The sequence below is a fragment of the Dama dama genome, chromosome 10 (assembly GCF_033118175.1).
Source record: "Dama dama isolate Ldn47 chromosome 10, ASM3311817v1, whole genome shotgun sequence".
NCBI classification, from domain to species: domain Eukaryota; kingdom Metazoa; phylum Chordata; class Mammalia; order Artiodactyla; family Cervidae; genus Dama; species Dama dama.
Window position 1 is genome coordinate 11,740,109 of NC_083690.1, and position 6,021 is coordinate 11,746,129.

The following is a 6,021-nucleotide window of genomic DNA, read 5'->3' on the forward strand; positions in this document are numbered from 1 at the left end:
GTGGATATAAGTTTTCAGTTCACTTGGGTAAATAGTAATATGATCCAATAAATTGCTGGATCATATGGTGAGACTATAATTAATTTTGTAAGAAATCACTGAACTGTTTTCCAAAGTAGCTGTACTGGGAGTTTGCTGGTTGCTTAATGGTTACGATTCTGAGCTTTTACTGCCTTGGCCTGAGTTCAGTTCCTGGCTGGGGAACTAAGATTCCACATGCTACACAGCACATCCTAAATAAATAAATATGTAATGGTATTCATCATTGTTTTAACTTTCATTTCCCTGATGACATATGATGCAAAGCATCTTTTCATATGCTTATTTGCCATCTGTACACCTTTTTTAGTGGGGTGTCTGTTAAGGTCTTTGTCCCATACTTTAATTGTTTCTTACGGTTGTTTTCAAGGGTTCTTTGGATATGTTAGGGTAATAGTCCTTGATCAGATGTATTTTTGGCAAATATTTTCTCCCAGTCTGTAACTGATCTTTTCATTCTCTTGACAGTGTCTTTTGCACGGCAGACATTTTATATTTTAATTAATTCCAGCTTATCAATTTTTTTCTTCCATAGATCGTGTCTTTGGTGTTATATCTAAAATGTCATCATCAAATCCCAGGTCATCTAGATTTTTTCCCAAGAGTTTTATCGTTGTGACTTACATTTACATCTGTGATCCATTTTGAGCCAATTTTTGTGAAAGCTGTGAGGTCTGTCTCTAGTTTCTTTTTTTCCTAAGTGGTGCTGGAACACTTATTAAAAAGACTATCATTGTTCCATTCTATTGCCTTTGCACCTATGCCTAAGATTAGTTGACTGTATTTATGAGGGCCTATTTCTGGGTTCTGCTGATCTATCTAATACCAATATCACACTCTTGAATTCTGTAGCTTTAAGTCTTGAAATCAAGTAGTGTCAATCTTCCCCCTTTTTCTCCTCCAATATTGTATTAGCTACTCTGGGTCTTTTGCAACTGCATGTTGCCTGGCAGGCTACGGTCCATGAGGTCACAGAGAGTCAGACACGTTTGAGTACACACAAAATAAATGATATCGATTTTAATTTCAAATTCCATATGTTCATTGCTAGTAGATAGGAAAGCACTTGGCTGCTGTATACTAAACTTTTTAATCTTTTGTCTGGGCTGCATGGCACATGGGATTTTAGTTCCCCAATCAGGGATTGAACCCACACCCCCAACACTGCCAGTATAGAGTCCTCACCTCTGGACCACCAAAGAAGTCCCTATTGTATATTAATCTTACATCCTGAAATCTTGCTATAATTGCTAAATAGTTTCAGATTTTCTTTTGATTGATAATTTCAAATTTTCTATATAGGTGATCATGTCATCTGTGAAGAAAGACAGTTTTATTTCTTCATTGTATATCCTTTGCTTATATTTTTCCATTACCTAGTGTTGTCAATAAGACATCGAAAAGGAGTAGTGAAAAGAGATGTGCTCGTCTTGAACCTGATCTCAGGGGGAAAGCTTGGATTGCTGGATTTGATTTGCTAATATTTTGCTGATTTTTTTTTTTTTGTGCATTTAGATTCATAAAAGATATTGTTTTGTAATTTCCTTTTCTTTTAGCATCTTTGATTTCCATAGGGTAATGTTGGCCTCCTAGAATTCATTAGGAATTATTCCCTCTGCTTCTATCTTCTGAAAGAGAAGGTAGAAAATTGGTGTAATTTCTTCCTTAAATGTTTGGTAGAATTCATCAGTGAACCTACTTGGTCTGATAATTTCTGTGTTGGAAGGTTATGAATTCTTGATTCAATTTCTGTAAAAGATATGTGTGTTTAGATTGTTTATTCTCTCATGTGTGGGCTTTGGCAGACCATGTCTTTCAAGGAATTGGTCCATTTCATCTAGTTTATTAGATTTGTGGGCATAGAGTTGTTTATATTTCTTGACTATCCTTTTAATGTCCATGGGATCTGTAAAGATGTCTCATCCCTCATTTATTCTGTTAGCAATTTGTGTCCTTTCTCTTTTTCCTTATTTACTCTGGCTAGAGGCTTGTCAATTTGACTTATCTTTTCTAGGAACTAGATTTTGGGTCTGTTGATTCTGTCTGGTTTCCTGTCCCAACTTCACTGGTTTCTGTTTTCATTTTTATCCCTTCTCTTCTTCTGCTTCCTACAATTTGCTCTTCTTTCTCTTATTTCCTCAGGAAGAAGTTTATTGACCTTAGATATTTCTCCTTTTCTCATTTATGCGCTCAGTGTTATAAATCCCCCTGTAAGCACTTCTTTCATTGAATCCCACACATTTTGACAAGCTGCATTTTCATTTAGTTCAAAATACTTAAAACTTTCTCTTGAGACTCCTTTTTTGGCTCATGTGTTATTTAGAAGTGTGTGTTTCAGTCTCCAGGTATTTGAGGATTTTTCTAGTGGTTTTTCTGATATTGATTTAGAGTTTGACTCCACTGTAATCTGAGACCAGACACTGTGTGACTTCTATTTTCTGCCATATCTTTTATCTTTGAAGTAAAGACTGCTCCACAGTGATTACTACTGTGACTGGAAACACCGGGGTTGGTGGGGAGGGATAGCCCATCTCTTTACTTTTTCATTTAGCTGTGTGATCTTAGAAAATCACCTGACCTCTCTGGACTCATTTATTCACTGGCAAAATGAAGGGGTGGTAAATTACTGTTCAAGTGTCCTCAGGCTCCATATTACATTTAAGCAGAAAAGAGAGAGGCCCAAAAGGAACCAAGTACGCATGACAGTTACCATATGATGAAAACATCACTACAAATAGTTAGAGACAGATAACCTAACGGACAGACTATATGAGCATCCTATCCACAGAAAACAATGCAAAAATAAATTTTTATCAAACTAAAGATGCTTGACCTCAGCCATAAAAGAAATACAAAATAAAGCTACCGGGTGAGTTTCTCCAAAAGTCAAACATACCCCTGCTGTTTGACCCACCCACTCTGTTCTGAGATAATTAGGGAAACGTTTTCAATTAGCAATAATCATGCCTCGGATAAACCTCATTGGCTACGATACTGCCACTGCGCAAAGCTTGTTCTGAGATAATTAACCAACAGTAAAGAAAGCATAGGTCCACGCAAAGACTTGGACATGAATATTTATAACAGCTTTGCTTGTAAAGCTCAAAACTGGAAGCAACCCAAATGTCCATCAGTAGGTGAATGAATAAACACGGTGTAGTAAATCCATACAATGAAGCACTATTCAGTCATAAAGAGAAACTATTGGTATATACACGGACATAGATGAACCTAAAAATAATTCTTCTGAAAGATGTTGGAGTGGGGAGAACTGTGTCTCCATTTACATGAAATACTAGAAACTGAAAATTTGGAAAGCAAATCATTGGTTGCATAGAAAGAGGAATTTGCATCACAAAGAATGAGGAAATTTCTGGGTAATGAGTGTTTTCCCGATGTTGATTGTGATCATGGTTCTACTGGCATAAACGTGTCAAAATGTATCACATTGTACTCATTAAATATGTGTGGTTTGCTGTATGCCAATTATACCTCAATAAAACTTCCTAAGTCTATGTGTGATATCCTGTTCTTCTGCCAGACAGACCAAGATAAAGCACTGTGATAAATGGCTACAGTGTGGGGAAGCAAGCATCCCACGCACTATCAGCTCAGTTCAGTTGCTCAGTCGTGTCCGACTCTTTGCGACCCCATGAACCGCAGCAACCCAGGCCTCCCTGTCCATCACCAACTCCCGGAGTTTACTCAAACTCATGTCCATAGAGTTGGTGATGCCATCCAACCATCTCATCCTCTGTCATCCCCTTCTCCTCCTGCCCCCAATCCCTCCCAGCAGCAGGGTCTTTTCCAATGAGTCAACTCTTCGCATGAGGTGGCCAAAGTACTGCAGTTTCAGCTTCAGCATCAGTCCTTCCAATGAGCACCCAGGACTGATCTCCTTTAGGATGGACTGGTTGGATCTCCTTGCAGTCCAAGGGACTCCCAAGAATCTTCTCCAACACCACAGTTGAAAAACATCAGTTTTTAGGCGCTCAGCTTTCTTCACAGTCCAACTCTCACATCCATACATGACCACTGGAAAAACCATAGCCTTGACCAGATGGGCCTTTGTTGGCAAAGTGATGTCTCTGCTTTTTAATATGCTATCTATGTTGGTCATAAGTTTCCTTCCAAGGAGTAAGCGTCTTTTAATTTCATGGGTGCAGTCACCATCTGCAGTGATTTTGGAGCCCCCCAAAATAAAGTCTGACACTGTTTCCACTGTTTCCCCATCTATTTCCCATGAAGTGATGGGACCAGATGCCGTGATCTTAGTTTTCTGAATGTTGAGCTTCAAAAGTCAACTTTTTCACTCTCCTCTTTCACTTTCATCAAGAGGCTTTTTAGTTCCTCTTCACTTTCTGCAATCTGATCACATGAACCACAGTCTCGTCTAACTCAGTGAAACTAAGCCATGCCATGTGGGGCCACCCAAGACAGACGGGTCAGGGTGGAGAGGTCTGACAGAATGTGGTCCACTGGAGAAGGGAATGGCAAACCACTTCAGTATGCTTGCCTTGAGAGCCCCATGAACTGTATGAAAAGGCAAAATAATAGGATACTGAAAGAGGAACTCCCCAGGTGGGTAGGTGCCCATGCACTATAGCAGGGCAGAAATGAGCATAAGCTTTGAGGAGGAAATTTAGCAGCTGCTAAAATTTAATTGAGAGCCCCTTGGACAGCAATGAGATCAAACTATGCAATCCTAAAGGAAACCAACCCTGAATATTCATCGGAAGGACTGATGCTGAAGCTCCAATTGGCCACCTGATGTGAAGAGCTGACTCATTGGAAAAGACCCTGATGCTGGGAAAGTTTGAGGGCAGGAGGAGAAGGGGGCAACAGAGGATGAGGTGGTTGGATGGCATCACCGACTCAATGGACATGAGTTTGAACCAACTCCAGGAGATAGTGAAGGACAGGTAAGCCTGGCAAGCTACAGTCCATAGGGTCCCCAAGAGTAAGACACAACTTGGTGACTGAACAAGAAAACTTAAATACACTTACTTTTGACCAGCATCTACAAAAGATACTTTTTTTTGGAATTACCTAGTTTCCTACTACTGCTGTAACACATTACCACCAGTTCAGTGGCTTAAAACAACACCCATTTATGATCTCAAAGTCTTGGAGGACAGAAGAGCAACAAGCGCAACAACAGCTCAGCTGCTTCAGACCTCACAGGCTGAGATCAAGGTCTTACTTTTTCCTGGTGGATCCTCCCAGGGAATTTTACACATTGCCAAGCAAAGCCACACGATCTTTCTTCCTTCGGTCTTGTCTTTTAATGTATAATGGTGACCTAAAACATGCAACACTGTGCCTGTTTTTTTCTTTAACAAAACATCACAGATCTGACTTGTTCTTTTCTACAGCTGCATACTACTTCAGTGTTCTTAGATGTGCCATTTTTTAATCCACCAAGGGCTGTGTTCTTTCCTGGAGGCTCTAGGGATTGTTGATGAAAAATTAGTCATTCTAAGAAAGAAATGGACAATTTTATTTGAGCAAACCCAGGAAGAACACCTCAGAAAGCTCTGAGAACTATTATTCCCATTAGAAGTCAAAGCATAGTTTTATAATATTTTTGAGACAGAGGACCATACATCAGAAGACATCATTGTCAGTTTATATAATCTAGATCGAAGCATCATTGTAGTACGTCGTGTGACCCCTTACAAGCTCAAGAAGAAATGTTATCTTTTAAGGAGTTGTCTTGTTTATGCTGGGAGAATGTTGCTCTTTATGGTGGAGCAGGTATTCCTACCGAGAAATGGAGTATTTCCTGCCATTTCAGTAAACAAGGACGTCACAGTCATTAGTGATTCCAACCCTCCAAAGGGAATTTCTGAGCCCCAGTGGCATCAGAACAATCTCTGTGATCCTGAAGTCTTTAGGCTGCTACCACTGTCTACAGTGAGCAAGGAACTAAGGATATGAAAAATCAGAGGGTACTATCCCCAGATGGTTGAGATGCACATG

General features: G+C 39.7%; 1 pseudogene; it reads right to left on the minus strand.

Annotated features, from left to right (window-relative positions):
* Nucleotides 1-2,877: 2,877 nt before the first annotated feature.
* LOC133064089 (U4 spliceosomal RNA) lies at nt 2,878-3,051 on the minus strand (annotated as a pseudogene).
* Nucleotides 3,052-6,021: the final 2,970 nt, after the last annotated feature.